General features: G+C 35.1%; 2 long non-coding RNA genes across 2 annotated transcripts; one reads left to right on the forward strand and one right to left on the reverse strand.

Annotated features, from left to right (window-relative positions):
• Window positions 1–1,048: 1,048 nt before the first annotated feature.
• On the reverse strand, window positions 1,049–6,599 carry LOC120318869. Its single transcript, XR_005559617.1, has 4 exons — window positions 6,467–6,599; window positions 5,721–5,911; window positions 4,942–5,088; window positions 1,049–2,634 (listed from the first exon to the last, which is right to left on the reverse strand). It is a non-coding gene; the product is annotated as an uncharacterized LOC120318869 (long non-coding RNA).
• A 46-nt stretch (window positions 6,600–6,645) lies between these two features.
• Window positions 6,646–23,158, forward strand: LOC120318870. The gene is made up of 3 exons (XR_005559618.1): window positions 6,646–6,775; window positions 8,932–8,989; window positions 22,139–23,158. It is a non-coding gene; the product is annotated as an uncharacterized LOC120318870 (long non-coding RNA).
• Window positions 23,159–23,692: the final 534 nt, after the last annotated feature.

Here is a 23,692-nt window from a genome sequence, read left to right on the forward strand (position 1 = left end):
ACCCAAATGCAATGAGCCACTCAAGCCTTAAATCTAAATATGCTTACGGGGTTTCAGATTATCCTGTTGATAATTCATTTACAAATGAAGAAAAATAGTATGGATAATGTATGTTCAGTTACATCCTTCTTGCTTTTTTAATGAACATTTTGAACCAGAACACAGGATCTGATTCTTAACATAGGAGTCAAGAACCATAGATCAAGCTGTTTGGTGACTTTTGAACTTTTCCACCCATGAGCCATAAACTTCTCACTGCCCTCCCCCCCATGTGCTATATCTGGTACCTGTTTTTGACTCAGTTCTCTTTTATCTGATTATTGTCTTGATAGTGACTCTTCCTCCTGTCACTCAAAGCTATAGTCTCTTCCCCCTACAAATACAATACCTGCTCACTCTAACCCAAGGCTATGAGAGGAACCAACATTCATAAATATTCTTTGAGAAAAGCTTCACATGCTGGGATGATGAAACATTTATGAGGCAGCCATCTTGGAAGTATTTTTGAGATGGTACTTGCTATATGTCAGATTAAATCAACTGATATCTTTTTGATATAATGGAAATGATCCATATTTCTAAAGATTTAAAATCGCTAGCAGCTTTCCTAGAAATAGCAAAATGGAATATTCAAGGGTAATTTCAAATTAAAGGAGCCATGATATAGCTTAAATTTAAGAAACACTCTTAAATTTGGTAAAAGGTACAAATGAGACTAATTTTGCCAAGTTATGATAATTATTCTGGGTCAAGTTTTAATTGTCATGGGATTCCAACCAACAACTCACATAATATTTAGCTCAATGGTCTATATCAGTGATGGCGAACCTTTTAGAGACTGAGTGCCCAAACTGCAACCCAAAACCCACTTATGCATCGCTGGATGGGTGTGGCCCATTGGGTGGGCGTGGCTGCAGTGGTAACGGCAGACAGGGTGGGACTAAAAAGTTCAATCAATACATTCCAACTTTGCAAGTTCTTTTTTTTTCCCGTGAGAAGTTGAAATTGACTGATTGAACCTTTTTTTTTTTTTTGCACAGGGCGGCGGAGGCCTAAAGCGAAAAGGTTTTATAAAACCCAGCTGAAGGCCTAGGATTGGGGCGATGGCACGCATGCCCACAGAGAGGGCTCTGAGTACTGCCTCTGGCACCCATGCTATAGGTTCACCACCACTTGTCTATATTGATCTATATTCTCAGTCAGTTTGTACAAAAGTAAATTTTAAATGTTGCAAAGACTCTGTTAACCAAGTTATATTATACTTAAGAGAGAGAAAAAATTAAGACTTCATTCTGTGAATTGTGGGATACTCATTCACTTACATGATATAGTGAAGCACAATTTATTTAGTGAATTGAAGGTGATGTACAAATTGTTCTCATTACTCTGAAAGCATGCCTAAGTACAACATTATCTTCTAAAGAATCTTAGTTGTTCTGAGATTTAAAGCCAGACTTGCCTTAAATTAAAAATGACATTTATATGAGAGAAAAAACATTTGCTTGTTTGTTTGTTTTAATGTTAATTTAGAAGAATCAGGTTTCTTACATTAAAAAAAAAAAATAAGGGGGGAACAGCCAAGGTCTATTGTGTATGGATTATGAATGAGTAGGCCAGAAGTTCCCTTTGTGCATGTAGGAGAAAGGGTTTTTGAGGCTTTTGTGAGAGAAATGACTTGTTATTAAGTTGATTGCATCACCATGCACACATAACATCTAATTGTTATAGGATTTGTTCCTACTTCTAAACAACACACTTAATTTGGCTCAAGCTTTGTACAACTTTGAAATAATGAGCTAAGAGGTCCAAAATGCTGATAATTGCAACCAGTTTTCTTCTTTAGTCAAATTGATAGCCTTCTACACAAGAAGGAATCTGGTAAACCTAGGGAAAAAAGTGAAAACATGATCTCTTATGTATCTTTTGATTGTAATAAGAGATTAAAAATGTTATTAAAAGAACCCAACAGGCATTCATTTTTCAATCTGTTGTCCCTTGGAAACAGATTGAACAGATTTTGTCAGTACAAGACAAAAATGAATAAAAGACTGAAACAGGTGAACAGGACAGGGCAATCCTTTCCTTCTAAACAGCATTGCTAAAATTGGGAGGTCCTTTTCTTAAAAAAAGGGAGATCCTTTACAAAAAAAAAAGTCTGGAAAATCTTTAGAAACCTATCCTGTTCACCCTGTTCAGTCTTTTATTTGTTTTTGTTTTCCTTGGGACTCTCTTTTGCTAGCTTTACCACTTAACTTTATCATCCATTTCTCTGAGGAATGACTACCTAAAATAGCAATGCTCCTATAAAAGGTGAGGGAAAGCTCTCCCTGGCATATAGGAATACAGTACTTGCCTTTTGAACTGTCTGAATATCCGGGCACAAAGAAAAACATGGTTCAGAAAGCAAAGCACCAGATCCAACCAAAGAGTACTGACAAAGCAGTTACTGATGGGAATGACAATCTTCTTTCACTTCGACCTTCTGGATGATCCATTTAATATTGACCTTGAGGATCAGAACTTTGTTCATGAGCTGCAAACCAAAGTGTTTTTCCTTCTCCTTTCCACACTTTTGCTCTTCAATCCAAAATATTCTTTCTGTTGTATTCTTTTTTTTCCCAAATGAAGTGATACCTGTTTAAAAAAGGTTGTACCTCTTTAGATGTGTATATGCCACATTTTCTGATTTTTTGCTCCTTCTGACCTATAGCAAGCTTCTATATTTCTCTTTCTGTCTTTTATTAGTTGACCAAAATATAAAGTGACTCATTTCTTTCAATTTTCCCCATTCCACCTGCCAATCTTGTCAATAATGTTTGCCTCCAGTACCATGCATCTCTCTTATTGAAATACACATGCTTCTATATGCTTTGTCTTTGTATTATGAATTAGATTCTTATAGTTTGTTCTGTCTGTAGATTCAAATCATTTCCATAAATTGTCAATTTCTCATTTGATTTATGCCGTTGACATTAAATACGAGTTAAAAATTTTCATGGGTTATTCATTATAATTTCATTTTGGACTTCCAAAAACACATACACCTATTTAAGAGACTATCATATAAAGGTCCCCATATCATTAGTTCTGTAGGAGACCCTTATTTGGAATATTAGTTTCAAAGTTGTTGCCTGCAGACTATATAAATTTGTATTTACCATTTGAAAATATCACTAAATTTGTTTGTCTTTCTTTTTTAAAAAAACAAAAACAAAAATGAAACTAGAAACAAGTGTTGTTAAAACTGCTTGCTTTACCACTATTCTTTAGCCATTTTCAATATAAAATATTTAAAGCGAATCAGCCTTCTTTTTGTTCTTAACGGAGTGGATCTCAGTAACTTTGTCCATGGACTTTGATTAACAGATGAGAATAGCGCTCAGTCTAGGACAATCATCCTGCATACTTAAAGAAGTTAAGTAAAGTTGGAGTAAGCAACTCATGTAGTCATTCATATTAATAGTCTGCCAATTAGCAAAATATTAAATATTTGGACAAGGAAATCATTTAATTGGACAGGAATGGTGAACTCATGCTTCTCAGATGTTGTGGAAATGAAAATTGGAGCACTGCTTATCATTAGCATAATCAGTTGGGGCTACTAGAACTCTTCACCACCTTTGACTTTGTATAATTAACTAAATATCTCTTTTACAATTAAACTAAACCTTGCAAACTAAACCAAGATAATATTGTACTTGATTTACTTTGGTTCTATTAAATTTAGGCAGTGAACATCATTTAGGAAATGGACAATATTTAGGAAGTACACAAACAAAATGGGTAAAACATAACAGTTTAAAAGAAAAAAAAATGCCTTGAGTTATTTAAAATTTAAGACTCAATCAATATCTTTCTATTTTATTTTACCTGTAATTGCATATTTTATTTTAGTTCAGTATTTTTAGTTTAACATTTAACTGCTAAAATAGAACCATCTATATGCATAGAAATAATTAACTAAATCAGTTACAAGAAGTGCACATTCTGCAGAAACAGAATGGAGATGAGGCATATTTTTTACATTATTAGCATTTTACTAATGGTTCCTGCTCTCTGACTGTGTACATCCATGAATATATAATGTTAAAGATTTGCATCTTTAGAACCATAAAATGTTCTTTGTTATTTTAAAATTATCATGTATTTGCTTTTCCTTGTATGAGGTATCAATTAAATCTTATACTACAACAATGGTTCTCAACCTGTGGGGTCGAATGACCATTTCACAGGGGTCGCCAAACTACGCAGTCCGGCATTTTTTCCCCCTTTTCCTTAGCTGTGTTACTCCCTTTTATTCTATTGGCTTTTTGTTAAATTATATTGTGTTTTTATTGTTAACCGCCCGGAGTCCTGCAGGAATGGGGCAGTCTATAAATTTAAATAAATAAATAAATAAATAAATAGAATAGACACTCTTGAATAGAGTCTAATTCTATTGGCTTTCAAAAGCCAATAGGAATTGTCCAGGCTGTCTCTGCCCTGCTGAGCCCGCCAAAAGTCCCATTCTGCAAATGGTGCTGCACCAGTTGAGTAGTCCTCAACTTACGACCGGTTGAGTAGTCCTCGACTTACGACCGGTTGGGGGTCGCGGCATTAAAAAGATTGAGAACCACTACAACATTTTATTTTTCATTCCAGAACTGAGTGCAATGATATAAAATTAACAATACAGTAAAATCTGTATTCCTACTGGGAAAAACCACATATTCCATGTTCACTTTAAAGATTATTGTGGTTTGTGAGGTGAACAGACCAATTTTTATTATGTAAAGACCACTATACACTACATATTTGTTTGTTAGCTTTCATTTTATATAATCTCACCAATATCCTGAGAATTTGCTGAGTTTCAGTTCAGGACCTAAATGCTTATAAACAAAAGCAGGAATACTTGGACAAGTGTTTTCCTAAATTTACAGTCCTCCAAATTAGGATTACCTTATCCTGGATGCCACAACCTGGATGACCATGATAAAGCAACACAGCAGGTGTTTGGTATCTCTAGCAGTTGTCCAAATCTTTGCAGGAATGAAGGCAAATATATTTGCAGCCCTAATATAGCACCCAGGTGGTATCTCCTGCAAACTACCAAGAAATAATCATAGGAAGATGTATGATAACAAGGAAATGAATTACATCATTAATTAAAATCAGTCCATTTACCAATTACAGTTATGGCAATTACAATTCTGCTATGCAATTATTTTTATTGCATCATGAATAGACTCAGATGGTAAATACCAGTGCATCTGGCTATGTCTTCAAAAGGAAAAGGTCTTCTCCTGGATTTAAAGTTCTATCAGCAGTACAAATTTTAGGTTTCAGAGCACAAATGTAAGCATCTAGAAATTCCATTTCATATAAAGAGCAGCTCTAAATTGGACAAATAAATAAATTACCAAGCAAACAGTACTTCAGGAGTGATGTTTGTACTGTGTCTATCTTTGGAAATATATTTGGCTCATATACAAACTTTGAGTTGCTGCTAAGCCTGGAAACAAAAAGATCTTCTGAGACTGACAGGTCCACCTTTAAAAACTATGCAAGTGACCACCACTTTTCAGATTGTAAAACAAGAAGCAAGCTATCCATTACCAATAAATCTGGAGAGAAATATTTAAGAATTATATCCAAGAGCTTTTATATATAGACTTTCCAGATTCTGCAATAGGTAATCATTACTAAGACTTCTTGTATTGGCAATAGAAACAGCTTACCTATTTGACTCATGTCCTCTACTCTTTGCTGTTAGCTTCAGACTGTGGATTGAGTTTCTATACAAAGATTTACTGCCAAGTTCTGCATGAAGTGCTGACATTTAATTTTTAAGGGAACAAACCCAAATCCTTGTGTCGCAGATGAAATAATTCACAGGGTGTATGTGAGCAGGATGTGATTCAGTCAAATTCTATAGAAAGTAAAAAAAGATTAAACCACTGAAATTTAAACCAGCCCAACAAAAACATACAGAAAAGATGTGTAACCAAATCTCTTGGGTGGCTTATATCACATAGCAGATGGAGACTAACTGAATGTTAATGACATGTTTGTAAAAAAAAGTCACAATTTTCTTCTCAGGTTTTTCTTTTCTCTCTTTGAGTATCTCATATCCTCCATCTAACTACAACATATTTTTTATCTAAACCTAGACATGTGCAGATGCATTTCAGTCCAGTTTAGGGTTATCAGACATCCGGCAAAAGGACTCTTCCTCTTTTTTTTTCATTATGTCCTCTGGTCCAACAGGCATACCCTTCAAATATTGTCCTTTTTATTTTTGTTTTTAATAACAAGCATTCTCTTCCTGAACAGTTAGGTCCTTCCCTCCCCCCCAGGTTTTACTGTAATTGTGGTGTAGATGCTAAGAAAGCTAACTGGATATCAATACAGTTAATTCCTCCAGATACAAGCATTTATTTAGCTAGATTTCACAAAAACGAGGTTATTCAGAAAGGGTACTTACATCAGAAATTCAAAATTGTGATCAAAAACAGGCCTCTGTCACCATGTAACTTGGATTCAGTCTTGGCTGCTATGTTGGCCATTTTAACTCTGTGACTTTCCTGGGCCTGTTCGGGCCTATGAGAAGCTGGAAATATGTGTGTATCTATGTGTGTATGTGCGTGTGTGCCTGGTCATATAGCCAAACAAGATCCGGTGATTTTTGCAGCTGGCACTGACTATTCGTTTTTGTTTTCCTGGAGCTGTGTGGAAGATCTGCTGTTTGCTGAGGTTGAGGACTACAGTACTGTAGAGAGCTAGAATTACTTCTGTAAGTATTTTAAAATATTCTTTGTTGTTACTCTATAGTACTGTACTTTATTGTTTGTAATCACTTTGTGAACTGCTCTGCTTTTTATTGTGTTTGTAAGTACAGTACTTTGCAAGATTGTTTGTTTGCATTTGCCTGAAACTTACAGCATGTGGCTTGTGCTGCTCCTCTCCCTAGCATAGACCCACCAGAGATCCTGCTGACACTTACTGGAAGGAGGTCCCCCCCATTTTGGGGTTTTGCCTGGAGAGGCTTGTGCTGCTCAGGAGCAGTGTTTATTTTTTTAAAAAAAAAGGTTTTAAATTTAAATTGCCTCCAGAAGTTGTGAGTGTTCCCTCACTGGAGGCTTTTAAGAAGAGACTGGATAGGCATTTATCAGAAATACAGTACAGTACTGTACTCTCTTGTGAGAGCAATGGGTTAGACTAGGTCAGGGCTTTTCAATCTTTTCACCCATTGTACCACTTTTAGGATATGGCAATAATCTGAGTACCACCAGTTGCCTAGCAAGGTGTAAAAACTGGATGACCAAAAAAAAAAGGAAAAAAGTGATAAAGTACAGGTAATCCTTGACTTACAACAGTTTGCTTAGTGACTGTTCGAAGTTACAATGGCACTGAAAAAGTGACCCCCAAGCCACAGCCGAGTAAGACAGCGCCCAGCGGCACTCTTCCTCCTGTCCAACGCTTTTATTGTTGTGAGCATTTCTGTTGAGGATTGGCAGTAGGGCTGGGGTGTAGGGGTGATTGGTTTTTATTCCCCCCTGTCTGCTGGGTGATTGCAGCAGATTTTGGTCACTTCACAAGATTCTGGGACACTGTGACAGTCATAAATATGAATCAGTTGCCAAGCCTCTGAATGTAAATCACAAGACCCTGGAGATGCTGCAACATTCCAGCTGATTGGTGCTTCTTCAGGGCTCAGCAGAAGCACCAGGATCAGTGCCGAGCTACAACTGTAGCTTGGTGCTGATCCTGGGGCTTCTGCTGAGCCCTGACAGCCCTATAGCTCCAGCCATCTCTCATTCAGGCTTGTGCTGTGCTGCCACCGGTTCAGCTCATTCCCCTCCCCCCCTACCACCTGCCAGGTGCCAATGTACCACAGTTGGTACCCGTAGCACTGGTTGAAAAGCCCTGGACTAGGTGACCTAAGGTCCCTTTCATCTCAATTATTGTTGCAAGCCAACAGTTCTGTAAGCTCTACCACCATTTCTCTCTGCATGCCTGCTTGGAGACGCTTAAAGCTAAAGCTACTTACTTTAGTGGCAACTGCAATTTGGAGAGTTCTCCACTACCACCCCCCTCTGAAGAAACTTGAGCTACCTAGCAACATATGTGGGGTTTTTTTTTAAAGTCTGCTGCCTGCTTGGGAGGCAATTTACAATACTGTAGTTCCTGAAACAACTGATTTGTGACTGGAAATAGCCTGCAGCAGTGGTGGGAAAAGTCTCTCAGCTATCGGAGGAAATAAGTCAAATCTTTGTTCATTTAACGACCCATTTGATTCAATTAATGAGTTTGATTTTAAAATGTTGTAATATTGAGTCTGATTCATTTGATGATTATGAGCCTAATGGGCAGGCTCTATTAGGCTCGTACCTCGGAGACTACCTGTACTTGTGAGACAATATACCACATCATCCAGCAGATCTACTGAGCCAAGTATCTCATGATCTACTATCAAAATAACTGATTATAATATTTCTTTGGAGACAATGTTAACTTTCATTGAGATCTATGGTTAAATTTAGTGCCAAGGTAAAGGTTAGGATAAATTTTTATAGATGTTGTTCATTTTAAAATTATGGCATGCTTGTAATTATTTATTTGGGCAAACATTAAGAAAAAAAATAGTTGCACTGGCAACTGTTTCTATAGTTTGTATGTATCTTTTCTGAAAGACAACAAATTAGTTTATTTTCCACTATTGTACTTGAAAATAAAAAGCATAAGTAAGCCCTTGATGCCATTATCATTACAAGTCAGAAAAAATTCTCCATGAAGTTAGCCAAAATAAGTTTGCTGAAATTATCCATACAAAATTATACAAAGTACTAGATTTTATAATTTACTTTTGCTTTTGAACCATGTTTACAATTAGAGAAAAAGAAATGTATTAGTGAGGCCTATTTCTGACTTGTTCCTTTTTACTTGTAGATCATGTGTAACATCTCACATTGATGTACTTTGGTTATTTTCCACAAGGTGATGCAGAGTGAGTAGCCAATCCATTTTGTTATTACCTTTATGAGATCTACAGAGAACCTTGAAAAGAGCATGTCTGACACAATTTAGTCTTTCATTTCTAACATCATACCTTACTGACTTCTTACAGGGTACTCAAGATCAGCTTATTAGAAGATCTTATCACTAGAGTCAATCTTTCCAAAATGTGGAATGACAAGTTCATCTGTTCATTTCGTGCTTCATAGCCCAGTCTTCTATGTTGCCTCATTGAGAAATCTGTCTCCATTGGTTGCTTTCCATTGATCTGTTTGAAATGGGATTTGTGTGTGTGTGTGTATGTGTGTGTGAAATAAAACAGCTGAAGGAATGAAAATAGAAACTTCTTATGTCAAAGAAGTAACTCTCACTCTCTCTACTTTATCAATTCTCTTTCCCTCAACAACAATAACAATAACAAAGAAATTTAAGATTACAGTTCAGGAATTCCAGTGAATACACAATAACTCTAGTTTTCAACCTCATTATCTTATATGGGCTCCTTTTAAAACTATGGGAAGCCTATGGTTCACAGGTTTATTAAACCACCCACTTTTTTCTCACCTCACAATTATAGTTATTTTTTCTCAACAGAGGAAATATTTTATGTAATTATTTCAGGAAAAAAAAACTTGTTCATAGGAGGTAACAGAATATAACTAGCCTTGGCTGCTCTCAGAAATACTGAAACTATAGCTGACCTTGGATTGTTATTGAAGGGAAGCCATTAAAAAAATATAAAGATTGTAGAATAGGCCGAAAATTTTAAAAAGAGAGAAAAAAGCCTGAAGAAAGAATTGCTAACCCTTTCTGAATTATAGTCATGAAAACTACTTAAATTGATTAAGTACTTCCACATTTTGAGCTTAAGTTGAAAAAGTTTATATTTATTTGTTTAAAGCATTTATGTACCCTGTTTTACAGGATTTTAAGACAGTCCCTTTTTCAAGTACTAGGTTGATGGTATGTCTTAAATATTAAAGATCTCTTAATCTTTGACTTTAACTTTTAAATGCAGATTAATTGTTTAATATGTAATAATATGTAATAAAAGAGTTATAGGCCTGGCATTATACATAAAGTACCTTTTAGAAATATAAAGTTTGGTATAAAATTAAGATCTGGTGCTGACCAATACATATTCTTTTCTTTTATTGACTGAGGTTATAGCTTTATTGTTGCACTAATGCATTACAGTTCAAATTGTTGGTTTACTAGGTGTCTGTAGGATTAAGCAATAAATGATATATAAAAATAAAATCTGCCTTAAGTTAAGATAGACTCTAGGTGCCACTTGCTATATATAAATTGGATATATGTTACCTAGTAAACCAAGTGAAATAACAGAACAAACAAACCAATAGTTCCATTACAGCCAAAGACTCAATAAGCTATGTGACTTTGCTAAATTTTCTCTGAGTCCCAAGATATATTTTCATGACTGGTCTTTGTGTGTCTGTGTTTGTGTATGTGTGCTTTCAAGTCAGTATTAACTCCTGACAACTACCTGAACTGGTCCTTGCAATTTTCGTGATATGATTTCAGAAGGCGTTTACCATTGCCTGCTTCCTAGGGCTGAGAGTCATTGACCTAAGCCCTAAGGTCACCCAGCTGGCTATGTGCCTAAGGCAGGACTAGAATTCACAGTCTTCTAATCGACTTAACCACTACACTAAACTGGCTCTCCATGACCAGTCTTATAAATAAAGAACTTCGATAATTTCAAATAAAGCATGCCAATATTTATGAGATTCCTGGTCAATTGTCATAATATAGTGTCTATATTATGCATCTGATCTATTAAAACTCCCATTCAGATATGCAGTTTACTGTATATTACTGAGCTTGCCTTGCTGCCACTATTCTTTCTCACATATTTCCATCAGGAAGTCTTGCCCCATTTCACGCACTGTACAAACAAGGTCTGCATTCTAAATCATGAAGATTCTAAATCACACATAGTCATACATTATCTTCTTTGTCCAAGATGCAGCAGAACTGAATGATGGGGATACAATGAAGTGGGTGAGGTCCATGAATACAAAATATGAGCTCTTTTGCATGTTACCAGTATGGGCGTAAGCATGCCATTTAAAAAAAAGAAAAAAAGAAATAGCATTTCCAATCCAAAGTGTGCTTTGGCAACAAAGCAGAATAGAGTTCTCTCTGCATGAGAAGTGGACGAAAAAGCGAAATGAGGAACATTTACTTTAGTGTCATTAGAAGATCTAGGGGTCAATTCTCTGCTTTTGCAGAATGATTAATCTATATAATTGGAGGCCTGACACCAAGGAAGCCTTTTATACCAGCTTATCTCAGTTTTCGAGGTTTGATAAAAGACTCATTGCAACAACAACTCTTTTTTGGACCCCAGCCAAAACAAATGTATTAAGAAAAATAATCAAGGTAGGTAAAATACTGTCAAATTCATCATTTTTCCTGATATATTTGAGCAAAGATTATTTATTGCAATACAACATTTTTTTTGAGTGGGGAATAGTTAGACTATAGCCTATTTTTGTTTTAATTGCATACTATAATGCACTATTGTTCTAGAACTAATGTGGTCTAACAAATAGACACTGATCTTCTCCTCCCATTTAACAATGTTACCTAGAAACAATGTTACATAGAATCTCGGAAACTTTCTTTCTCTGCCAGGGTACTTGCCCTCGGGAATAGCATTCCTCCAGAAGAGTGTTTCTCAACCTTGACAATTTTAAGACATGTGGACTTCAACTCACAGCAATGGCTGTGGAATTTGGGAGTTGAAGTCCACATGCCTTAAAATTGTCAAGATTGAGAAACACTGCTCCAGAAGTTTAGACTCTCCTCATACAGCAAGCCTTTAGATGATTTTTAAAAACTTTCCCCTATATTTCTTCTCAAACAAGCATTTGTATAGACTGGTGATGTGCCCAAGAGTCTGTCTTGGCTCTGATATGCTGTCCCTCTTGTTATAGTTCTATTTTTATCTTTATTGTTTGTTTATTTTTTGTTAGGTGTTGGGTTTTAATTGTATGCTTTCCAAAATCCATGCTTAGTTTGGCAGCCTGTATACCTAATTTACAAATATAAATATATGGGTGGTGTTTGTTTCTGAAGATGCTAACTTTGTCTATTTAGTCCTGATAAAAAACTATTGAAACAGATTGCATTCTCTTTCTCTTTCAAATTGGTCTTGGCTAATAACATTGGTTTCACCCATCTCAGTCTCCTGGTTCCCCAAAGCCTTTTACTTCAGGTGAAATCTATTCTAGGCCAGTCCCTAATTTTCAGCACTAATTCTGAGAATATTTTCCCAGCCTCTTCTTCATCTAACTCTCCTGATTCAGATCAAAACCGTTTAGACCATCTCAAAAACAGCCAATTTTGCCCTTCAATAAACTATATATCTACTCTAGCCATTGCTGTCTATACCATCTTCCACTGTGGAATCCATTGAATTTCCTTAATTCCAGTCCTTCTCCAATTTTCCTTCTCTGATTCCTTCTCCTTCTCTGATTCTTCAAAACTCTACCTGAAAAATACCAGTTCTTTTCCCTCATTTGAAAAAATCTTTATATGAAAAATCAAATTATGTTCCACTCTCAGTTTAGTCCAATCTGCAAAGTAGATTGCTTAGGTTTCTGCCTGGATGTGTCAACTGCCAGCAGGAACTTATGGATGAATGCAGGCTCTCACATAATCTTTACTTGCCATTTATTTTCCATGTGTGGCATGAAAAGAGGAAGGAGAAACTGTGGGACTTCTACAGTTAATTCTTCATGGAAATGAGATCTGATATTAAATGAAAGATTCTACACACAAACACAATTACACACAAGCCTTCATATTCCAATGCACATATATATAGGAGAATGATGGGATAATTCATAAAATTATAATTCTGCTATAGAAGAGAATGACTGTTATGCTTTGAAAAAGGAAATGGGCTAACAATCATTCAAAATGTTAGGTACAAAAATTATTAATTTGGCTTAAGTACTGTAAAATACTAGATGCTTTGCCACCCCACATATGGAAATATAGTTTGTTTCAAATGAAACTTTCTTGCTATTCTAAAAAAAATAAAAATAACCACAGTACAAAAGTGGGCTGCTGTTAAAAACAAATGATTGATTACCTTTAACTGGCAGCACTGATATACTCAGGAAGAGCTTTCTTAGGGGTGGAAAAACATTCAGACTGCTTATTAATGAAAACTTCCCTTTTAATTCTATATTATTTTCCCTAAATTTACACAACTTTAAATTTACATAAAGAAGAGATTTCAAATTACTGTCAAAAGCATTCATTCTTTATTTATCCATTTATGCACTTTATAGTTCAATAGCTATTTTATAGAGTACAAGAAGCAAGGCATCTCCCAAAAATATGCATTATTATATTGTATTATTATATGATATGATATTATTATATTATTATATCACATTACATTATATTATTACAGTATTGTATTGTATTGTACTGTATTGTATTGTATTGTCTATGAAGATTCTCAGTCATCCAGGTCATAGTTATCTCAAAGGTGCTTTTTCACAAGGCAACTGGTCTTTCTTGTTTTTCTTTGAATATATTTTGCTTTCCATCCAAGAAGCTTCTTCAGCTCTTTCCCCACTATCCAGTCCAAACTAAAGAAGTTTCTTGGATGAGAAATGAAGCATCTTCAAAGAAAAACAAGAAAGTTCAGTTGCTTCGTGAAAAAGCACCTTTGGGATATTGTATTGTATTGTATTGTATTGTATTGTATTGTATTGCATTGCATTGCATTGCATTGCATTGTATTGTAATGTATTGTATTGTATTATTATCATCATTATTATAATTATATAAGTATATCCTGCTAATAACTGTTATTGTTTTAGGGCCTCCATTGATAATGCAACTTTAATCAATTGCTACTTTCTACTTTTAATGTGCAGGGTCTAGGCTGCTCTCTGGCTCTGTAAGTTTGGCTGTATGTGTGTCTATAGGAAGCACTAGCAGGGAGGTGCAAGTACAAGAAAAAGGATAGTGTACTTGCATCACTTTGTCTCATGACATCTACAGCTGAGTGGTGGCATGTCTCCCAATGAGATGATGGTTACCAGCAATGTTGTAAATGACAATCTCTGAATGCACCTGTACTCTTCCTAAAGGGAATTCATCTTTGTCGGGGAAGAACCAAGTAATTTGGCTTCAACATTCCTAAAATGATTAGCCTGGCAAGGTAGTTTACATTCTGGTAACCTGCCATCCTAATTCTGCCATGTACCTTGTATAGGGCTGTCTTTGTAGATAGCTTTGAAATAAATGAAGAGTAAGAGATGGGGTTTGTGGACTAAATCAAATCAAATCACACAAACACACAATTCATTCTATTCTACCACAATATGAGCAATTTTGTGGTGGTGCACTGCAGGCAGAACGACACTTATTTTCTGAGACTGAAAGAAACCCATGTCTCCTGCTATTCTTTTAATGTGTGATTTTATTATTATCCATTTTAGATATCATGTTGCTTTGAATACATAGCTGCTGGAATGGAAAATTGAATATTTTATAAATAAATTCAGCTGAAACAGACAGTGACTATTTCCATCTCAGTAGAGGCTAGAAAACAAATTGTAATGTTGTTCCTTGCATTGAATTAGCACCATACTAGATAAAATCCACAAATGGTTAAGAAAAAGAAAGAAAGAAAGAAAACCATTTAAGGGGGGAAAAATATATCTGAGAAAAATTCCATTTTAAAGTGTGGAGAAGTTATGGTACTTTATTTTACTTCTAAGAAGCTCCTTTTCTGAGTTTTGAAGACTGCAAAGCCAAAAGTATAGATATACTGTCATTATCTTATATCATGATATTTTTATCTATTGGTAGCAGTAAAATCAATATCTAGGAAAATCAATATCTGAGGTTTGTTTGGGTTTCTTTTGCGAACATGGGCCCCATGAGTAAGTGAAGATTCTATAATTATATTTTGTGTTTGTCTACACTTCCTAATCCAACTAAGTTTTATTTAGCTTGCTTTTAAATATGTGTGTGTTTGGTTATCTCCTCTACATAAAACTGTAGGATGTGCCAATTTCTTACATTGAGTACTCACCTCTCTACATTTTTAGTCCCTGTTTTGATTAACAGGAAATGCACATAATGTTTCTACTTTAGTTTTTAACAGAATGATTCATCACACTCTCCACCTTTCTATTATCTTATACTAACTGTAGTAAATGCTGGTCAGCAACAGCATTCATTAATGTTATAGTTTATACATTGCAGCATAGTATTGAACAATACACAAGAAGTGCTTTCTTAAAGTACAAATGAAACTATAATAGTGATTCAGAAAACTAATAATCTCCAAGGTACGTTTCATTCCTAGTCCCTAATTTCTTTTTGAAACATATTACACAAGTAGTACAATCTTTTCTGAATATTATTGAAAGTAGAGACTCTATCAACTGGGAGTATGTTATGAACAGATGAGGAAAGGATTATTTTTTCTACTTTTTTCCCATTTAGAGTTTGACTCTCCCAAAATACTTTTTCTTTTATAATTTAGTGATGGCCATTTCCATTTCATTGTTCCTCCTATCTTAAGTTAAAGGTAATTAATAATTACTTTATTGATTAGCCCATAGGCCATATCAAGGTGAAAATAATTAAAGATAATTTAGAAATAATCTTATTTTTTTAATTTTTAATAGTTTTTTTCAACAGAAACATCCATTCTCTCTCCACACAAAATGAGAAGAAATAATTATCACTGTTCATCTGTCTGCTGTCTGACTGTCTGTCTCAAGATTTATAGGCCCACCCAGCTCAAACAACATGACTCTGGGAAGTATACAACAGAAAGAAAATAATAGACAAGAATATTTGTAGCTCAGGATTGAATTGTGGAGTCCTTGGTATTCTTTGAGCTTGGTGGTTAAAAAAAAAGTAAAAAAAATAATAATACAGTATTAAAAAACAAACAAACAAACCCCCCAATCCCAATGTCATAGTTTCAACAGATGAAACTCTTCAAAGAACTTTGAGGCATTGTTTACCTTAAATAATCTTTATGTTTTTGCATTGACACCCAATATAAGATATAAAAGAGTGACCAAATAGGGTAATTAGACAATGAGAAGGAAAATCCACTCCATCAGACTCAAAAAAGGCAAGCTGATTCCATGGATTATATTCACCCTCATCTTTGTTATCTCTTATCAGAGAGAGGAAGGAAAATGATAGAACATGTCAATTTCACACGTTTGTGAAACCAATTCTTTGCAGTGTGTGGCAGGAATGTACTTTAGAAACAGAATGGAGGAATTTGGCAAGGTACCCTTCAAAACACACACACAGAGAGGGGGGGGGCAAAAGTAATCATAGCAGTAGACCAGATGTTCTATTAGACCAGTTTCACCAGAAAACACTTGCTATGTATCCTCCCTGGTTCAGCTGACAGAAGAGAGGAGAGCCTGTGGCCTAGAGGTTAATATAGCTATCTAACATGCAAGTAGCCAGCGTTCGAATCTCAGAAGGGTATGGCTAGCTGATAAGAGCTAAATAACTCAAAATAGCTATACTTGTCAACAAAAAAATCTAAATTTTACAGAAATATGTGTGTATGTATACACACATCTACATCTATATATCTATACCTATATCTATATATACACATGACATGTGTATATACCTATATCTATCTATTGATCTCTCTCTCTCTCTCTCTCTCTCTCTATATATATATATATATATATATATATATATATATATATGTCCCAGGGTCATGTGAAATGACCAAAACATGCTGCAACCGCCCAGCAGACAAGGAGGAATAAAAACCAAACACCCTCCCATCCCAGCCCTCCTCAACAGAAATGCTCACAACAATGAAAACATTGGACAGGAGGAAGAGTGCCGCTGGGCGCTGTCTTGCTCGGCTGTGGCTTGGGGGGGGTACTTTTTTCAGTGTCATTGTAACTTTGAACAATCACTAAGCAAACTGTTGTAAGTCGAGGATTACCTGTACTTTATCTTTTTTTGTGGGGGGGGTCATCAAGTTTTTGACACCTTGCTAGGTGACTGGTGGTACTTGGATGTTGCCATATCCTAAAAGTGGTACAATGGGTGAAAAGGTTGAAAAGCCCTGCTGGGTGGTTGCAGCAGGTTTTGGTCACTTCACATCACCCTGGGACACTGTGATTGTCATAAATATGAATCAGTTGCCAAGCATCTGAATGTAAATCACAAGACCCTGGAGATGCTGTAACATTCCAGCTGATCGGCGCTTCTTCTGGGAACAGCTGGAGCCTGGCACTGATCCTGGCGCTTCCACTGAGCCCTGACAGCCCCAAAGAAGTGCTAATCCTGGCGCTTCCGCTGAGCCCTGATAGCCCTGTAGCTCCAGCCATCTCTCGCTCATGCTTCTGCAGTGCTGCCACCAGTTCAGCTCATTCCCCTCCCCCACTACCACTTTTTTAGGATTGTCGTGTACCACCTGCCAGGTGCCAATGTACCACAGCTGGTACCCATACCACTGGTTGAAAAGCCCTGATCTATATCATTCAACCCAACATAAGCTGTAAAATGGATAATACTGCTATACATCAAAAGCATCTCAAAAACAACCAACAGAGACTATTACAACCATGTGGCATCAGTTTAGCACCCAAACCAACCAAAGTTCTCCAAAATCTTCGAAGTAAATCAAAAGACCCAGTAACCCCATAAGGGGAAAAAAACCATCTATCTAACATGTTTTTAAACATTTTTGCTAGTCTTGCTAGTGCAAGACTATAAAACATTTTATATACATTTTCTTTATAAGAAGTTGACATTGTCAATTTATAATTTCTTTCCCACAAATTTTGCCATTTTTCTAATGCTATATTGTATCCAAAAAATTTTGCCCATCTTATTGTTTCTTTAGCTTGTTCGCTTTCCAATTTCAAAGTTAATAGAAAATTGTAAATTGTCTTAATTAATTTCTCATCAGAAGTTAATAATATCTTATCAAACAAAGTTTGCTCCTTGTAAAATCCATATAGTTTAACATCTTTATCATAGCTAACTTGCAGTTGTAAGTGTGCCCACCGTGATAAATTGATACCCTGATTTTCCATTTCTTGTTTAGATTTTAAATTCCTTTCAGAATATCTCTATATGTCTGGATTTTTTCAAAATCAACTAAATTTGGGTGTACAAATGCTTCCATTGTTGAAAGCCACCCTGGAATTTTCAGATATATTTTACAATTTATTTTTCCCATGTTGTTAATAATGCATTTCTTATATAGTGATTTTGAAAATACTTATGAATTTTATTTTTCCCATACCATAAGAAAGCGTGCCACTCCAACTGTAAATCATGCCCCTCCAAATATAACAACCTTTTGTTTCTAAGAATTATTAATTCTTTTACCCATGTTAATACAGATGCTTGATAAGATAAAACCCACTCTGGTAACCAAAACGTCCATTTTGTAACATTTTCATCTTAATTCTAGATTTCTTTCCTTGCCAAATAAATTTCAAAATTAAATCTTCAAAGAATTTTTTCTCAAGTATTATAGGTATTGTTTGGAATAGAAATAAAATTTTCGGTAATATATTCATTTTCACTGTAGCAATTCTTCCTAATGACAAGTTTTTCCATTTTCCCAGATCCATTCTTATTTGATTCAATAATTTTGTATAATTATCTTCCTTTATCGTTGAACATCTTTCTGTTAAGTATATTCCCAGGTATTTAACCTTTTTAACTATTTGTAGTTCTATTTTTTCTGACATTTTTTTGTTTATCTGAAATATTTTTAACTATTACTTTAATTTTTTATCTGTTTATTTTCAGTCCTGCTATACTGCTATAACAGTCTCCATACTGTTCTATCTTTCCCAGTAGTTTAGCAATCATCTCCAAGGGTTCTTCTAAAATAAATACCAAATCATCTACAAATGCTTGCAATTTGTATGTTTCACCTTTTAGTTCTAGTCCTTTAATTTCTGTATCTTGTCTAATATTTTTATTTAGAACTTCCAAGGTTAAAATAAATAACAATGGAGGTAATGGACAGGAGACTTGTTCAAACCTTGTTCATTTATCATCCACATAATGGTTCCTGGGTCTTTTGGCAAATGTCATGGTTTTATTTTTCTGATAATGCAATCTATTTCCTGACCTACCTTAAAGGGCTGATAGAAGGGGACACATTCAATGCATTCTTAAATTTGAAGCATAGTATAGTAGCATTTTATCGAGGAGGAGTTTGTAGTTCATAAATACAGAACATCCCAGAAATGTATAGTTTCTAAATAAAATACTATCAGTACACCCTCAGATTTGCACATAGGTCCATCTTATTTCAGTTTTCAATCAGACACTCCTTCATCTTAACTAACCCTGGTACATTTTTTATGTGCAGATATAAAGGGCATTTTAGATGTTCTTTCTTATGGATATTTTAACAAAGTTTGTAAGGTAGCCTGTTGTTATATCTGATGAAGAGAAAAGCTTTTATGCCATGGAATTCTTTTGAAGAGAAGTTGTTACTTCCCAATTCACATTCAAAGAATCTCTAGTCGTTTTAAAAAGTTATACCTTTCCACAACCAAAATTTTTAGATCAATGTAAGATTCCTCTGGTACATTCCTTATATCTTTCTATCCCTCTCTGACTATTAAACTGAGACTCAGTGCACAGTTAAACCTTCAGACTTAGCACTACAAGAAATCCATTTCAAAAAGTACAGCTCCTCTAAGATATGTTTAGTTTAACACAGAGAAAAAAGCTTCTGTAGTTTCTACTGTCTTTTTAATAAGAAGCTTAAATTCTCCCAGAACCTTCTTCCCTGGATTTTCTCAGAACACAAGTAACTACAGAGAACATTTCCCCAAAATGGTGAATAAGGAAGGCTATACTCAAGGCATACTCAAGTGGTGGTATGATAGCTTGTTAATGTCCTGCACAAAATTATCAAATGCATCATAACAAAAAAATGGCTGAGATGGGCAAAGGGAAATATAGGTTGGTAATGTAAATCTTTGTGGCATCATTTAGATTGGATTATGTCTCAACAATGTAAAGTATGGAAGCAAATCAAACTGATTGCTAGAACTGAATCAAGCTATCATATCAAATTGATCCAATGTATATTTTCAAGTTTCTAAAATAATTCCAGAAATTTGAATTGATTCAACAAATTTTCACTGCCTATATTGGATGTTCTAATTTATATATATGAACATAACATTAAATAATATGACTATATTTTTCACCTGTCACTTAAAAAAGGTTACACTCCTTGGGCCACACACACACACACACACACACACACACACACACACACACACAATACCAATACATTATGACATCCTAGGTTCTTGGGAAGAACTCAGTGCATAGGAAATTCAACTAAAAATTGGCAGCTGTGATTTCACATTGTTTTATATATAATAATATGGACATGTTGCTTTAGCTAATTTTTCCCAGTCCTTGGAAGTACCCTGAATTGTGCTGTTAAAGTTTGGTGGAAGAAAAGAAAAGAAAAGAAAAGAAGTTTGTGTGTGTGCATGTGTTTGTGTGTGTTTACAACTAAGAAAAAAATGCATTATTTTCCAATACATTTAATGCAACTATTTTGTTTTTTTAAAAATGCCTTTCATCAAAGAAAAAACATCAAAATGTCATGCTCACTCTTTCAATGACATTATTGTGCCACCACTTTGTCCCCTATTGCCCTCCCAGGCCATTTTAAGCAGTGTGATTTCCGCAGTTATAAAATGGTTGCTTGCACTACAAACAGGATGCTTTCAAACAAAACATTCTTCTGTAAAGCAGGACATAACCACTTTAGTCCAGATAAAAACCATCTTGTAAAATAAAAAGTTTATTTGTGTCTGAACCTACGAAAACATTTTTTATAAGTGCCTTTATAATTCCTTCATATTTTCTGCAATATACTGCATTTTATGTTCCCTTCATAACTATCTCCACAGCAACATATCAGATATCCAGTATGAAAGGAAGCCTATGCAATTTATGGTCAGCTCTAAATTATAGCTTAAATATGATATTGTTTTAGTTAAATGATATTCAAGACTTAACTTGGCCTTGTAAAAATGTGTTCATCCCTTTTTTCCCCAAAGGAATGGTTAATTCTGGGCTGTTTATTTCCTGCTCAGATGACTTGGAAACTACTTTCAGTTAAAGAAAAACCTTGAATAAATCTAGCCACAATAGCCTACTTGGAGAGCAATTCTGGGTATTTTTTCCTCTTAACTTTACACTTTATGATGCAACAGAACATACATTCTGCAGGCTAAATATTTAGGCAGATATTCCTTGTTTTTAGTCTGATCCTGTATAACTTAAGAAGGCATGCAAGAAAAGCCTATGAGAGGCTCCCAAGTGGGAAATTGGGAAAGAATGAATAAAGGCAGCCTTAATACTGTGATGTATTTTAAAAGGTATATACCCACTTGAAACATACTTAACATAATTTCTGTAAAAACAAACAAACAAGCAAACAGACAAAAATGCTGAAGTTTCTTATGGAACTTCAATTCTATATTGTCATATATTTCCATATAAAGGAAATCTATTGGGCTATGTTAGAAAGTTTTGTCATTAAGACATCAATCTTTGTGACCAGATTACTTGGGACTAAGTTTGATTGTACTTCTGAGTTGATGTCTAAAATCATGCAGGGCAAAACCAGCCAAATATCTCTGAATTATTACTACTTTTTTATTGTTTCTGAATCCTTTATCTAGCTTTTAATTTGTATAGTCTTTGTAAATGACACATAGCTTGAGATTATCATGGAAGAATGACTCACAGGCAGAAAGAAAGGAAACATAACCTTTAAAACATTTTCTCTGAATCTGTTCAGCAATTTCTAGTTGAATGTAATACACATATTAGTTGCAAATCAGTTCTTTTTACCCAGCTCTTCACTGTTCTTTTCAGTTCCTATGGTGTTTAGATGGGAATCATTCATGATATATCTCTGGAAGATATTTATGAAATATCTATTTGTGCAATATTACTAGCTGATAGAATTTATTTCTGCCTTCACTGGAACCAATATATTTCTGTATCTTTGTTACATTTTGCACATGCTTTATCTTAATATAAAGATTTCTCATATTGTCACATTACATAGGAACAGTTTGCATTTTGGCTCTTACCCAGAAGCTGCCTCTTTGTTGGATAAGTGACTCATTATAGAGAACTCAGTCATCGGTAAAGTGGCTACTGAGTGGTGCTCTACGACATGTGGGAAGATTTCAAGTTATTTTCTCCCTTCTGCATTTTTCATTTGGAGTTTTAGAAGACAGCTCAGAATTTTAGAAGACAGCTCTCAAGTACCTGTTGGGCTTCCTCTGGTGACTGAATAGTGATCCCAACAATTGTAGACATGTGGCACTGAATTAGTGAACTCATCAGACACAAAGAAGACAGGATTAATTATTCACCACATGCCATCAACTACAAGATGTGTGACTGCTGCCTGTCTCTCTCATTCTCTCCTTTTCAATCTCTGAGATTCACAAGTAGAAGTTAGCTTATTTATGCAATTTACCTTAATTCACCTGTTAATAAACCTATAGCAGAAAAAATCTTTATTTATTTTTTATTAGTTGCCTTGCTCCCTTATCCCTTTTTAAAATTAATCATGATGACTGCAGCATAGTTTTCTAACATAGGCCAGGATATCAGCTTGTTTCTGTTTCGATTAAGGTAACACCTCACTTGTAAACCTATTATTGCAGCCAATAAGAAAAATAACTTCCAGGCATGTTAAATGCTTATCACCTAACTTCTTGTCACACAAAGTAGTTGTCAATTCTACAATGAACTTGGCTGCAGCCATCTTTCTCTTCATTCTAGATTATCACATAGAACAGAAGGAGGAGGCTTGCTCATGTGCTTCACTAGTCAAAATAATCTTCTGTCCCATGGGAACCAAGGTCATCTACTGCTCCCACAATCAGGGGCTAGGCATTGTATAAGAAATCCCAGCAAATGAATATATTGGGGAATGTAGTGATGGCATAGTTTTGTGGGTGGGACATTATACTTTGTAACTGGAAAATTTTTAGTGGGAATTTCAGACTTTGTTTCACTTTTAATTGTGCCGATACTTTGTAACTAATAAACACATTCTTTGAGGAATTTCCAAGCCTCAGAGTTCTGCTTTATTTGTCTCTGTCTGTCAGAGCCATGACAGTAGTACTTTGTGTGCAGACAACAGCACTGAATACAGATTTTGACCATTTGGGGATAGAATAGAATACAGGTAGTCCTCAACTTATATCTAAAATTGAGCCCAGAATTTCTGTTACTAAATAAAACATTTGTTAAATGAGTTTTGCCCCATTTTAGATCTTTATTGCCACAGTTGTTACATGAATCACTGCAATTGTTAAGTTAGGAACATGGTTGTTAAGTGAATTTGGCTTTCCCATTGACTTTGCTTGTCAGAAGATCACAAAAGATGATCACAAGACCCCATGACACTTCACCCATCACAAATATGAGTCATTTTCCTAGCGTTTGAATTTTGATGACATGACTATGGGGATGCTGCAACATAAGACACTTTTTAGTGGTCATAAGACACTTTTTAGTGCCGTTGTAACTTTGAACAGTCACTAAACAAACTGTTGTAAGTTGAGGACCACCTGTATTTGTCCAATGTTTGTGATAAGACAGA

The sequence above is a fragment of the Crotalus tigris genome, unplaced genomic scaffold (genome assembly GCF_016545835.1).
Source record: "Crotalus tigris isolate CLP2741 ecotype Arizona unplaced genomic scaffold, ASM1654583v1 scf7180000020507.249382, whole genome shotgun sequence".
Taxonomy (NCBI): domain Eukaryota; kingdom Metazoa; phylum Chordata; class Lepidosauria; order Squamata; family Viperidae; genus Crotalus; species Crotalus tigris.